General features: G+C 48.9%; 1 protein-coding gene across 1 annotated transcript in view; it reads right to left on the minus strand.

The window, feature by feature from the left end:
* Positions 1-15,228, minus strand: part of TNR (tenascin R) — an 81,590-nt gene that overhangs the window by 50,921 nt on the left and 15,441 nt on the right. The window lies entirely within an intron of this gene.

Raw genomic sequence — 15,228 nt, forward strand, 5'->3', positions numbered from 1 at the left:
GATAATGCTTCTGTACGTGATTATAAACCTGATAGAGCCCCCACTGAAGTACCTGCCTTCCTGAGGAGCTTAAGTAATATTTTTCAAAAAGCACTTCAGCGGCCTTTGAATTCCCATGGAGCACTTGAGTACACGTGACCCAAGGCTTTGGTGTTATGAATCCAATTCTGAAAAAGCCTGGAAATTGATTTATGGCTGTGTGAGACATACACAGGCTTCGGAGACATGGGAGAGATGATGACTTGTTGCCTGACTCTGGAAATGCTTCAACATTGGACCATCACCATAGGTGCACCCATGGTGGGTCCATCCATCCTGCGGCAGACCTGCTCATGGTCTTGCTGAGCGCTTTCCACCATAAGAAAATGTGAGTTCAAATTGAGCTGTGTTTAAAAAGAAGTGTCTTTGCCAGTTTGGGAAGCCTGAAATACTTAAGTAAAAAGTGCTGATGCTGATGGGATCTGTTCATCTGACACTTATCTGGTGGCTCTGCTTGCTCGCACACCTCTGGCTGTCTGCTTCAGGTCTGTAGTTATGTTCCTGTTAGCATGGGTTTTTTGGTATAGGTGATGAAAACTTCCCTGCATTTCATGTCAGCCTTCCTTGGCATGTTAAATATTTTTTCTATTTGTTATGACAGCAGGAGCTTAAATAAAATCTTAAATATCCATAAAAATGTATTGGTTGTGGAAGTCCCTGTTTCCCGGGGCTGGGAGGCAGTACTGTGGCTGCTGGAAGGGACTATCTGATAGTGCAAAATCCACAGAAAAATGGGACCTGGGACAAGGTAAGACAGTAAAGGAGCAAATCTGCTTGCGAGCAGCAGGTCTGTGAGCTCTGTCGAAGGCAGTGGAGCGTCCTGCAGGCACTGCTCCAGCTCCTGGCTTTGGTCCAGGTCTGGCTGCTGGAGTAATGTGTTGGTTGGCAAAGGCAAACCAGGGCACATCAAGACAGCTCGCAAACCTGCATGAAGTCAACTTTGTATGGTTGTAGTTGGAAAATGGCCCTGAAGCCTGAATATTTATTTTTAAGGAAATCTCTCAAGCTGTGTTTCAGGATAACTTCTTTTCCAAGTAACCTTACGCTATCTAAGGGGAGGGAGGAGAAACTGCTGCAAAGCCGGGTTTTTGATGGGTCTTGGTGTCCTGCTGCCAAACCTGGCTGGAGGGCTGATGCTAAGAAAGCAGAGTGACCTTTGCAGAGAGCCAGATGCTGCCCGTGAGCTGAGCTTACCAGGGGAGGATAAATTACCCAAATATACTGCTCCAGAGAGCACAGCTGAGCCTGTGAAGGAGGCAGCAAGTGACATGAAAGCTGAGGGATGTGGGTGAGGATTTACAGCATGGCAGTTGCAGCCCTATGCACTGGTTACCTGGGACTTAGCATGGCCTTTTGGATGCTTTCTTTGCTTAATTTCTTTTCCCCCCTAAAAATGAGGGAAGGAGACAGCATCATGGGGAGCTCCCTGTCTGCTGTGGGAGGCAGTTGATGTTGCTGCATGCCCAGCATGTTCAATCCAGAGCTGCATTCCCAACCTCCTGGACTTTGGGATTAAGTGGAAAAGAGATAGCTGCATCCTCTAGCAGGCTCTGGGACATGCTTGGGGATGAAAATATCTTTATATATATATATATATATTTTTTCTTTCTAATTTTAATTTTAGACCCAACCCCGATGGTGCAATGTCAGAGCTGCTGCCACTTGCCCAAAGACTGACTCAGACTGGGCTCATGCCCAGGTGAAACAGTTCATGAATCCAATGCTGCGCTGCCCTGGTGTTTCAGTCTGCTGTGGGAGATGATGTCATGGTCCTAAGCTCAAAAGCAGAGTTTGGAGAAGACAACTTCTTCCGCCAGCTGCATGTAGGGTACATCCTGGCAGCAATGGGCACTCTGCAGCCCCTGCGTCTCACTGGTGCTTTGCACCATTCAGGTGGGGAAAATCATGTTCCCTGAAAGCAGAAGTGGCCAAGGGCAGCAAGGATGCCTTGACTGCACCAAAACCAGCTTCTGTGGTGCCTCCACCCTGCTCACACCAGCTGCAGGCAGGGTGCTGGCACAGCAGCACCACTGCTTGGTGCTGCAGGCTGGTCATGGTGCTGGTGGGAGGGGTCCCCAGGACCTCACTGCGACATCTATTTTATGTTCTTAAGTGAGGAGGCTGCAAAGAAGCATCCCTTGGAAGAGGTGTGTGTGTGAGTGAATGGTGTGTGTGTGCTCAGCTTTAATCCCACTGAGCAGCTTCAAGCAAGAGATGTCAAACCCAATAGCCAAGTGTCCCCTACCACGTATGCCACCATTCCACCCCGCGTGAGGGGACCTGTGATGCTGCAGAACCTGGATGAGGCAGCCCCATCTCTGTAGGACTCCTCTTTTGGATCAGAGGACCCCCTTTCTCCTCCTCCTCCTCCAAGCACTTCATCCCAACTCTCCCAGGCAGATCCCATAGCTCTGAATGGCTCAAGAGTTCACAAGAAATCAAACTTCAACATTTTGGACATGTAGATGAAGTGAAAACTTATGTCCTGGGGGAGGAGTGAAGACACACATCCATGCAAACGCAGACTGAGCAATGCCTATCATGGAAACTACAGTGGTTGAGTGTACCTCCTCTGGGTTGAAAAAAGCAAATCTTTAATTTCTATGACACCAGCAACAAATTGGTGTGGAGGCAACGTAGTCACTGATGGCTTTGGCATAGTCATCCCCAAAGGTGAGGGAAAAGGAGCACCAGGGCTTGCAGCAGGCTGTTCCCATAGGAGATGGTTTGACTCCCAATTTTTACATGGATGCCAACTGCTTATGACTTTTTTTATAGAACACCCAGTCAGGATCTGTCACTACTTGGACAACACAGCAATGGCCATGAAAACCCCCTCTGTTAGTTTTTCTGGCAAACCCTAGACTGGAACCTGTACATTTGGATTCAGCCCAAAGCTGGGTCCCGGCAAGACCTGTAAGCTCCCACTCCTTGGCTGTGACATACCTGAATTTTATTCCAAACTGAACAACCACAGATACCAGGAGTGGAGAGTCCAACTCGCAAATCCTTGCAAGACTTAAACTAAGAATTAAAGAGAAACAATAACTTTGGGGAAACATAATTTGAGTTACATTTCCTGGCTTTTTTTGCCCCCTTGAAAGCAATACAGAGATTAATAGAAAATGGCTTTCTTACAGGTTTTTGTGGATCATGCTCTATGAAAGGGCAAGAATAATTCTCCCTGCCATAAAACCCCCCATATTGGATTGTTAAAAACGCTATTAGAAAGAGCATCCTGAGCTATTAAATCCTCCATGTTTCAGGGTAACACTGTTAGCTGCATTGCTATTGCATCCTGTAGGATTTTCTCACAGGGTACAGTTTCTCAGGGAGCTTGAACCATGTACACCGACACTCAGGCATCTACAGATGCTTTGGCTGCTGCCCAGAGGCTCTGAAGACACCACACTGGGAACTTAGTGAAAAGCAGGTGGCAGAGAGCAAAAGGAGAGTTCAGCCCTTACTCCATGGGGTTTCCCTTAACTAGGAAGGGAAGTACTGCTCCGAGTCTCCCTCTGGCAGCCAGCATCAGGTCAGCTGCTTTTTTTTTTTTTTTTTTTTTTTTAATTCCCTCAGCTTTTACTTTTGTTCTTTGTCTCTATCCTGCCATCCCCGAAGGAAATCACAGCCACTCATCTGCAAAGGTGGGGACCTGGGCTGGGGGGAGACCTCAACCCCAGGCATTTCTCAGTGTGGATAATATTGTTGCAGCACTTAAAGGCTGTCCGAGCAGAGCGCTCTGTGGGAAAGCAGGCTCCAAATGGCTTAAATGCTTTATATTAAGGCTGGTGGACAAGGCATTGATCCTTTCCAGCTCTGTGTCACTGGTGCCTTCCCATGCACTAGCATGGGTTTTGCATTTTTTTTTTTTTTTTCCTCTGCTCTGGCTTTTTTTCAGGCTTTCCTCCTACAGCTGTAAGCAGCTCTATTTCAAAATGACCAGCAGATATCCTGAGCCCATGAAATCCTTGTGCAAACTCTTCCTGAGCTTCCTGGCCAGCCCTATACTGGAGATGAGGGACGTCTTCCCAGTACAAGCCTCCCAAGCAACGGCATGTGAAAGTCAACTATTACAGTTTCTCTTCAGGGCTCCATTGCCTTCCTTGATTTCTATCATGTGACAGTGCTCACAGGTTTTCCAACTTGTTGTTTATCAGGGCTGCAGCCTTGGGTGATGACAAAACTGGGAGGTTTTTCTACCAACTTCCCTGGACAGCCACGGCTGGTTAGTCATTAAGGGCTCTGTGCACAAGTTCATCCTGAAGTCAGGCCAAGTTTCTCTTCCAATTTCCCCTCCTATCCTTCACCCTCGTTCCCTGTTTTCCCTTTGGGAGACCTGTTGTAGTGTACTTTCCCCCCCTGTATCTAGCAGAGTTTGATTTGGTGACCAGCCAGGAGAGAAAGGACTTGCAATTACTTTGTCCTTTGGTGGGTTAGGTTATTTTGACTTCATGGTTTTCTGTTGGGAAAGCGATTAAAAAGAAAAAGTCCCATCTGTGACTGAAAATGGACTTTTGGTGATAAAATTATCCCTAGGTTATCTCTGAGGCCAGTGCAATCTCCTGCATTCTTCTTTTTCCACCTTTTTTTTTTTACCCTTTCCTTAATATATTTTTTTTCTTGTTAGCTCTTCTATTTATTTCACAGGTGCTTGAGCATTTGAAGGACACCTTCTCCTCTTCTTCTGGGGCATGTGCAGATGGTACTTTAAACCCATTAAACCCTGTCCCCTGGAAGCAGGGGCAGAATCACAAAGTTTTGGGGAGCTCTGGGTGAAACGAGCCAAGAGGTGGCTGATGGAAAGGCTAGTGGAGACAGGCTCACCGTCTTGGTGGTATGTGGGTGAGGAGTTAAGAAACGCTCTCATCTGTTGTTGAGTTGGGGATTGGCAGAACCAGAGGCATTTGACATGTATGGAGGGTCCTTGCTGTGGGGAGGTTAGGATCCCCTTAATAAGGAAAGGCACTTGGTCGTGCCAGCTTGCTGTCAAAGTGAGGAGGTGTCATGTATCCACAGGTGAACAGGGAACAACAAATGGCAGGGAAAAAAAAAATAGGTGGTGAGATCAGAAAAAGGATGAGGAAGCAAATAACAAGGTGAGTGTGTCTGTACACACGTGCCTGAGCATAGCAAATAAAAAGTCTGATGTAGATGTCTTAGTACTTTGCTCAGACTAGGGCTTAAATAGCATTACAGGGACTTGATGGGATAAATGGGACCCAGTGTGGCTTGCTGGAGAAGAGCAAGCTGGGAATGAAGGAAAGGAGTGCACCAAGAACGGTGCACGCTTGTTCTGAAGGTTAGCAAGGGGCTGGGAACAGGCTGCTTCAACATGGGTGACTTAAAAGGAGTGAAACTGTGGTGGGACAGATCTCATGTGAGTTATGAGAAAGAGGTGAGTGAGTGTGAGGGGCTCTTCAAACCCAGGGTACCTCTGTGCAGTACAACGTGGTGGTAATGGCATCTTAAACTCCACTGACATCTCTTCGGAGAGCCATTCAGTTCTCTGGGTGTGTTAGCACAACATCTCATTTCCAAAGATGGCAAAAGCTACTGGAGAAGCTGCTATTTTGGGCTTGATTTGGGCTAATGGAGCAGAACTGGTTGAAAGAAGTGGAAGGTAATTTCAGGAAATAAGTCACAAAATAGTGGAGCCCACAATGCCAAGAGAAAGGGAGTGAGAACAGCAGAGTAAGGCTAATGGGCAGCAAGAATCTCAGGGAACTGGTAGGTAGCATCTCTAAGGAAGATAATCCAAGGGATAAAGAGTGCAGGGAAGCTGGCAATTACCTAAAGCGACTGCATTAGGGGCACCACAACAACCTATCCTAATGTAGAAGAACAAGAGGAAGACTGTGCAGAGACCTGGTTGACCTGAGACCCAAAGAAGAGTTGCAGAAAAGGGGAACTGAGGCCAGAGACCTGGTGATGGGGACAACGGAGCAGCGGCCGTGCAGCTACAAGTAGATGAGAAGGCACAGAACAAGGTCCAGAGGGCTGTCCATTCAAAGGCTGCGCAAAAACCTTTTGTAAATGCACAGGAAGGAGAAGGAGAGCTGAGGATAACCCATGCACGTTGCTTAAATGGAGGAGGAAAATGAAGGGATTCATCATGGGCTTTGCTTCAGCCTTCCCTTGCACCCAGCTAGTTAGGACAGGATGATTATACTAGGCAGGAGCCCAACTCAGACAGGGGGGAGAAGACCTTCCATGGTATTTAGATCAGTGAGGTGTGCTTCTGTTGGCAGGGCCTGCTGAAATTCCCCCCGGGCATACTTCCAGAGATAACCCAACCTTGGAAGTGTTCAAGGTTTCTCCAACACTGCAGGAGAGCCCAGGGCAGACTGAGAGCTGCAGCAGGGCAATGCCAGGAGTTAGAGGCTTCAAAACAGGGAGCAATGCAAGAAGTTATTAAGCAATCAATTTGTAAGAACCTGGAGGATAACGAGGTTAGAAAGTAACAACTGACATGGGTTTGTCAAGAACAAGTCAAGTGAGACCAATCTAATTTTCTTCTCTGACAGGATAACTGGGTTTGTGGATAAGGGAGCAGTGGCAGCTGGGCTAGGGCTTGGCTGGTGTTGTGTGGCAAGCAGCTGTGGGAAGGTGACCTGCTCTGCAGGAAGAGTTGGGAACCTTGGGCTAAGCTTCAGGGGGAGGTGAAGAGCAGATGCATTGCACAGGAGTGAATACAAAAATGCATGATGCCATCAACTGCTTTCTGAATTGTCCCCCTACAGTAGTGCCTATGTCACTGCAAGTTGATGGGCTCACTTGTGTGTCTGTCCCAGTGCGGCAAGGACCAGCCCTGCCCTTGCTAATTCCCCCCATGGTCATCAGCTTATCCCCATCGCTGTCATCTCTGCTGTAGTGGCTCCTCATCCTTGCCATGGGCTGCCCTCACTGGAGGAGTGTGGCCACCATTAGCTGCTTTTCCCTGCCCTATCCCTGTCTCCTGGGTTCAAGACCCTGAAGGGAAGCCATGCCCTAAAGCAAACCTCTTGGGACTTACCCAGGTCATTTGTCACAGTTCTTTTTATAGTCTCCTCTGCCTTGTACCTTGTGCTGCAGCACAGCATCCCCCTTCCCCAGGATCTGCACCTCCACCTTGCATCTCCAGGGACTGCGGTCCTGCCGTGCATATTGTGTGGCCGCATTTGTCTTAATGACTGACCCCTTCAGTTATTATTAGCCTCATGGTCACCTACAGCACTGCCTGTCATGATGAATTAGAAATAGAGTCCTCTCTGCATCATAGTCCTCGTTAAACCAACCAACCCTTCTACCTGCCACAGTCATCACCTCATTATAACTCCATTACCTTTAACAACAACTCCATTACCATCCATTATCTTTCTTATCATCTCCTTTATAAGGCTGTTATCTGCACCTCCTCCTTTACAGCCATCCCCTCCTCAATTACGATTCCATTATCTTTATTACCACCCCATTACAGTCATAATTATTCCCATTACAATTTTGAGATCTGCGTCTCCATCCAGACAAGTCGGTGTCTCCATCAGTCCCATCACCAGCAGCATGCCTTTCTTGCTTGGTGCTACTCATTGCCTTCATTGCCTAGTGCAGTTACTGCCACCTTGCCTGCATTTGTAATTATCCCCATACAAATGGTTGTATTTTAATTATTTTTCATTACGTTTTTATAATCTTTTGCTGTTATTGCTTCCTTTATCGGCCATTCTCCTCTCCCTGAAGTGTCATAGTTGGGATGGGTACAGGGGTGTGTGAGCTGAGACTCAGGTCAGTGATATTATACTGATTTGCACCAGTCCTAAGCAGGTACCTTCACCCCATCACTGTCCTCCATTGCAATTCTAGAATTTAATCTCTGTTGCAGCCCTAATTACTGACATTATCTTTCTGTTATCCTTCAGCTCATCTCCGTTGCAGCTTCTCTGATGGGCACGACCACCTCCTCCAGCCGGTGGTGCCCTTTCTCCTCCTGTCTACATGGAGGAGCATCCCTGACCCTCTCTGATTTTCCATGCCTGGAGCTGGACAATGGCTCTAGGGACTGTTTATTCTTTTTAATAAAAAGAATATCTGTGCGATATTAGTGGAAGAAGTGTTTTTGTTGCAAAGGTACCAACTTTCATAAATTCTCATAGTCCAGCCCTGAGCACCGCATCCTGTCGGTGTTGCTCTCCCCTTGTCTGCTGTATTATGGTTTCCGCTGTGCTGCCAGACCTGCCTGTGCTCCCCCCAAAACACCTTCATCTTCCAGAAACCACCCTGGTAACTCAGAGGTGGTATTTGGCAGCTCTTTCATCAGCACAAATAGGAGAGAGAAAGCCTCTCGGCTGGCATAGGATGGGTTGCACCAGTGCTGCAGTGTGCCCAGGCGGCCAAGAAGGCCAATGGCATCCTGGCCTGTATCAGAAATAGTGTGGCCATCAGGAGTAGGGAAGTGATCGTGCCCCTGTACTCGGCACTGGTGAGGCCGCACCTCGAATACTGTGTTCAGTTTTGGGCCCCTCACTACAAGAAGGACGTTGAGGTGCTGGAGCATGTCCAGAGAAGGGCAACAAAGCTGGTGAGCGGTCTGGAGAACAAGTCTTGTGAGGAGCGGCTGAGGGAACTGGGACTGTTTAGCCTGGAGAAAAGGAGGCTGAGGGGAGACCTCATCGCTCTCTACAACTACCTGGAAGGAGGTTGTAGCGAGGTGGGTGTCGGTCTCTTCTCCCAAGTAACAAGTGATAGGACAAGAGGAAATGGCCTCAAGTTGCGCCAGGGGAGGTTTTATTAGGATATTGGGAAAAATGTCTTCACCGAAAGGGTTGTCAAGCATTGGAACAGGCTGCCCAGGGAAGTGGTTGAGTCACCGTCCCTGGAGGTATTTAAAAGACATGTAGATGCGGCGCTTAGGGACATGGTTTAGTGGGCATGGTGGTGTTGGGTTGACAGTTGGACTCGATGATCTTAGAGGTCTTTTCCAACCTTAATGACTCTATGCACTCCTTGCTCCATGGTTATTGGTGTCTGGCAGCATCGCATCGCTCCTGATCTGATGGGAGTGATGCAGGGTACAGCGTGGTTCCTGAAGGAGCCCACCTGGCTCATCCAGCATGCTCAGGGCATCGTAGACCACATCTTATCAGCTAACCACAGCCCTTCCCCCATGCACGAAATATCATGGACTAAAGATACAAACTGCGTGTCTAAAACTGGTGCTGAGATGGGCTCTTCCATCCCTGGAGCAGCGACAGAGCTACGTGGTGAGAAAAGGACAGGCAGAGCTTTGATGCACCCACGGAAGAGCAGGGTATCATTTAGGGTGCCACAGAGGAGTAGGGTACCATTTTATTCCCTATATAGCACTGATGCAGCTGAGGACAAGCACTGTGCCAGTGGGTCCGGTGCCCGTGCTCCTCGAGAGGATGTTGAAAGATTGGAGTGGTTACAGAGAGAGTTGCAAAACTCCCCAAGGATGGGGAAACTGCCAGATTTAGAGAGCTCGATCTGCTTAGTTAATCATGAAGATTGAGAGGTGACTTCATGACTTCCTATAAGAACTGTCAAGGCAGGGAGATGCTAAAGAAGGTACTAAAGAGCTCTTTACGGCAGCGGGGAAAGGCAGAGCTGGAGCGATGGCTGGGAGCTAAGGCAGGCAAATTTGGATGACTGATGCAGCACATGGGGTTTAAAGTGAGAGTGATGCCCGTTCCCAGCAGCTCCAGGAGGCTGCTGGAAAGGGTGTGATGCAACAGCTTGTGAGCAATATTTCCTTGTGTCCCTAAACCCTATCGGTCTGCAGGCAATGCTCAGCAGCGGATGAGCCGTAATGGCTCGCAGGTAATTAACATCGCTGGTGTAAGAGGGGATGTAGCTCATGTTCGAATGCCCCTGGGTTATTTCCCACAATCGATAAGCTTTGTAAATAATGTATCCCGCAGGGGGAAAAAAGTGCTACCTTGTGCTTATCAGATTTTGTGCTCTGGTTGGTTTAGCAATGCTAAGAGGAAATACGGCTCAGAGGGAAAAATAAAAGATACAAATAAGTAAATGGGTGAGGGGAGTGACCCCGTGCTGCTGCACCCCTCCCCACCGCCCCCCCCAAGATGCCACTGAGTAGCACTGGGAGGGGAAAGCTGATTAAAAGCTAACGAAGGGGGAGTGAGCTGCCATCCAGCCACACCGTGAACAGGGACATAACAACCCCAGGGCCATGCTGAAGATTTTGGGGGAGATTTTCCTAATTCTGGCTTGATTAAAGCAGACCAGAGAAAGGGAGGCAAAGCAGTTAGCATCCCTCTCCTATTCTTTCTTTCCTTCACTGCTTGTAAAGGCACCTGATGGAGCTGAGCTCGGTGCAAACCATGGAGCAGTGCCCTCCCCAAGGGGCATGGGGACAGCTGGCACTCTTGCTCAGCCATGCCATTCTCATGGGGATTTTGGGAGAGCACTTAAGCACCCAGCGATGCCCTGTCCACACCTCAGCGAACGCGTGGGGAAGGCTGAATACAACACAGGGAGGCAGGACATTTAAGCTCTTTTGGGGTCAAAGGGAAGGATTTGACTGAAGAATTGGGAAGGTATAGTCAGATGTCTTTAAAGCAGCACAAGGACAGAGACTGGCTCTCCTGGCTTTTGGTTTTAATCCATAGCCACAGGTTGCCTCTTAAAAAGCGTAAACTGGGATTGCCCAAGCGAGTGGCCGGAGAGCTGCCTTGCTGCCACGATCTGCTGCCAGCTTGAATAGACACCTTGGTTTTTTTACTAAATAAAAGCAAAGAGCTGGCAGAAAGCAGCTCTTTGTAGTAGCAAGCACCTTTGGGATTAAAGTAACACCCCCAGTAAGCTCTCGCTAGCGCTTTTGTGCTGCCCAGCCTGCTCACTGAACATCTGGAGCCAGAACATCTGGGATTTTTTATAAATTAAAAGGAAACACAGGTTTCCCTGCTGTAAAATGCAGAATTACGATAGGCAGAAGAGCACAAAGGTTTTTACAAGCTTTGAGACACTGGAAATTTTTGACGAGGTCAGTAAATAATTCTGGGGTTGAACGGGGGTGGCCCCGTTTTCCACAGAGCCCCTTGCGAGGGTCTGATCCTGCTGCTTGGCAGCCCACATCCCCTAACAGCAGACGATTTTCACTACACATGGATGACTGTGGACTGCAAATAATCCATCCTGGCTGGGACCTGGACCAGGCAGAACGGCTTTTACTATCCTCCCTCCCCGCCCCCCCCCCCCCCCCCCCCCCCATTGCAAACCAGTTGCAAACGGCATCCAGGGATGCTGGCCCCCCAAGATGGATGAGCTGGGATGCACTGGGCTAGGCGAGCTGTGGTTAGGAGCAAGCATGCTGCAAAATGCTGGGCTGAGAAGGGAGCACCCTGGGGAGTCTTTAAATGTAGCTTAATTACATTAGCTATACACCAGACGAGGGGATAATTTACCGTCTCCAGACAGATGCTTTACTCCTTGCAACAAGATGAAAACAAAAGTGAGTGTAGCCCCATGCAGGCGCTGCCCACGCCTGGGGACTCTCCGGTCCCCGAGCATCTCTGGCGGGTCAAGAACTGCTGCCGATAGCACTGGCATTTCCTTGCAAAGCATCAGCCCTGGGGGCTTTGCTGGCAAGTGGGTTTCTACGTATGCCTGGCCTAGGAATACTCATGTAGGACTCTACCTGTAAGAGTAAATTAATATTTGCTCAGCTGCTATCTAGGGGTTGGGCTTGCCCCCCACTGCCCCTAGGGAGGGTGTTTTTTGAGGCGGCACGGATGCTTGCTGCTCCCCACCGGCTGGAAAGCTTTGCTCTGGAGCTTGGTTGCTGGACCATTCAGCTGTTTCATGGTTTAAATTTCAAGCTTCATGGGGCTGGCACCATATCCTGGTCTAATTTTGCCCCCAACCCATCACCAACCCACCAGAGCAAAACTCAGCACCCCAGGGACTAAACCTTGCTCACCCCAGGGAGATGTTGCACTCGGAGAAGCATTGCATTGCAGGGACCGACGGCAGCCGGCACATCCCCATTAAGGTATCTCTCCATCACCGTATCTCCAAAAAAATCCCAGCTTTTCAGGCTGATGGGGCTGGGGCCTGTTAAAGCTTTCCAGCCCCCCCGGGGCTGCTCTGGGAGCTGGAGCCCAGATGGTCTGAACAGATTACTGCAGCCTCCAGGGCTATCCATCCCAGGCACTTTGGCAGGCCTGAATTCCCTCCAAACGACAAAAATAAATAAAATCTCTCAGCATTAAATGCTGGGAAGCCCATGAAAAAGCTGTGTACACAATGAAAACAAATATATGGTTAAATAACCTCTCTAACAGTATTTCTATAAAATGCCTCTCTAAATAACCCAAGTGAAAGGTTTGCTCCATCCTGATTAACCTCAGTTGGGAAAGATTGTCTGTATCAAATCATTACTGTCAGCTGATTAAAAATTAATTAAACTGAACAGAAAACAATTCCCAAAACATCCTCTCTCCTTCCCAGTTCAGGGCCAAAATAAAAAATAACAATAAACCCTATAACACCCAAGAGCAAATGCAGTTCTAAGTCACCACAGCCTGAAGATGAAGCAGGTGATGGGGACCTGGGGTGGGATGGGTTAGGGGAGCTTGGCCATGGTCGCCCCATGGAGAGGTGGCAGGACCAGGTGTAAGGGTCATAAGGGATAAAGGGGATGCTGATATGGTTTAATTAAAATAACCCAGACGAGCTACCCAGTCCTTCACCTCTTGAACAGACCCCTTTTTTGAAGGGCTGGAGTCAGCTAAAGTGACTTTTTAACATCTCTCTCTTATTTTTGTTTTATTTGTAGGAAGCCCAGCAGACCCTTGCCTTCAATATATCCAAAGGAAAGTGCAAAGTCACAAATCTCAGGTGTCAGCCTGATAAATCCATCCCAATGGGAGCATGCTCCAGCACTGAAAGCCAACAGGAGATGCTCTCTTTCATGCAGCAAAACCCCATCCCAGCGTGTTTCCAGAGAAAACATCCCCAGCAGCATCACTGGTGAGCACTGAGGAGAGGGAAAGAGTGGGCAAAGCCTGCGTTTGGTACCCTGCACAGGCACCCTCCTTCCCCATTGGAGCAAGCTCCTGGGGAAAGCCTCTGAGTAATGGAAAGGCCTCAAATATTCCTTCTCCTGCTACTTATTTTTTGGTCATTTCAATTTTCTCAATTATTTTCTCAATAACTGCATAGCAATTGTTGGGTCCCATCAGGACCCATCAGTGGAGGTGCTTCAAGGTCCTCCCCATCTTGGGGGTGAACAAGAGGCAAGCTGGAGCAATGAAAGAGAAAGGTCCCAAAATTTTTGGGGTGGAGGGGTGCATCCTCCACTGAAAACTGTGCTGGTGACACTGCTGCGATGTCCCTCACACAGCCGTCCAGAGAGTTTCAGGTCTTGGGGTAGGGCTGCTGGCAAAAGCCACATTGCCAATGCTTCTTGGACACAAACCCACCGTGATATGAAGGAGAGTCTAATTACTAACTCTAATTACAAAGAGGAGTAAATCACCCAGATTATTTTATTTTTTGGCCTTCACTGAGTGTCTTCGATATAATAAAAAAGAATAATTGACAACCAGAGGGACCCGCCATCCTGACACTTTAATGACAGCCTATTTTGAGACACCAGAACTGCAACTCAGCGGTTCTAAAGTTGTAAAAACTGTTGTAAAAAACCATTCTCTGTCCAAGCAGTTGTAAAAACTTGTCTCCAATGATGAGGGGAGCACGACTGCTGGAGGGTGCCCTGGGGCACGGGCATCCCTGCCAGGTCCAGTCCCCAGGAAAAGATGACTGTTCCCCATCCCCATCAGCATCTGACCCCATGGGATGTGCAGGGACCCGATGGCTGTGGGGGAGAGCAAAGCATCACCAGGGTGGGCTTTTTCTCCACCCCAGCCAAGCTGTAAAAAGAGTATTTAATCCCCTTGCCAGTGGCAGGGAGAGGGGAGCGAGCCATGAGCAAAGCCGGGCATGGCGAGGCTGCAGCAGGGGAGGCTTGCTCCTCCATGAGACATATGGCCGTCAAAAATGCCTCTATGGATAAGTGAGATTTTCTGCTTTTTGCTCTGTCCCTCCCCAGCTTTCCAACACCAGGACATCCCTGCATCTTCCCCACAGCACTGGCACCCTAAAACCAGGAGAAAACCCCACTATGAGTGTTAATAGGAGCAGCGTGCATGCTATGCATGTATGCATATATATTTTGGAGCATCCTTTCAGGGTGCAAAGTGATGCAATTAATAGTGCAGCCCTGTCAGGGGCTCATTAAGGGTTGAGGGAAGGCAACATGGTGCTGGGTTATGGTGCCTGGCTGCTGCTGGGAATTAGCACTGAGGTGCCACTCACTTTGTTTCAAATAGCTCTTTCTACCTGCACCGTAAAATTAATGTCTGAGCAGATAGCTGGGAAAATAGGAAGCCGTATAAAGCAACTTGGTGCTTGGTGGCAGAATTGAGATGAGCTGCATTTTGGAGGTGCTGGGTTTTGATTGTATTTCTTTCCCCTCCGGAGATGCCAAGTGCCCTGACATGGCGGGTACCACATCCCCATCCCACCGCCCTGTGCCCCCAGCTCCCCCTAACCCCCAACTCCCCAGCACTGCTCTCATTTCGCTGCTTAGTTATCCACCTTGCTTTTCTCTCAATTCTCCCATCCCTTGCATGTTTATCTAGCCCTCCGGCCACTCAGTCCCGGCTTTATTCACTGTCTCAACCTACCTTGTGCTCTTGGTTAGAGCTTTACCTATTTATATTCTTAACCTTTGCCTCTCTTTCCTCTGTCTCTTTAATCCGTGCATCAATCTTGTTTATGGCCTCCATTGCGCTGCTCATCTCGGGTGCATTACCAGCGAGCTAATATGGCGCCATCTCTGTGCCCTCTCTCCTAAGCCATCCTCAGCTCTAGCTCCTCCACATGGCAAAGCATGGTGGAAGAAGACCCTTTGGCACAGGAGCACGAGGTACAGGAGCTCAGCATCCCACCCTGGGGATGCTTCCCCTTCCCGACACACCTTTTGCCCCTTTTTGGGGGATAGGCTTTGCCCTGCCTATGGGCATCAAGAAACCTGCAGCTGGCGAACACGTGCAGGCGTACCCAACATCCTGCATCCCTTCGCCCTGGGATGCTTGGGACCCAGCCACCCCGCAGAGGACAGCAGGTTTGGGGAGAAAGCTCACATTTCAGTGATGCTGTGAGATT

Source organism: Aptenodytes patagonicus, chromosome 5 (genome assembly GCF_965638725.1).
Source record: "Aptenodytes patagonicus chromosome 5, bAptPat1.pri.cur, whole genome shotgun sequence".
NCBI classification, from domain to species: domain Eukaryota; kingdom Metazoa; phylum Chordata; class Aves; order Sphenisciformes; family Spheniscidae; genus Aptenodytes; species Aptenodytes patagonicus.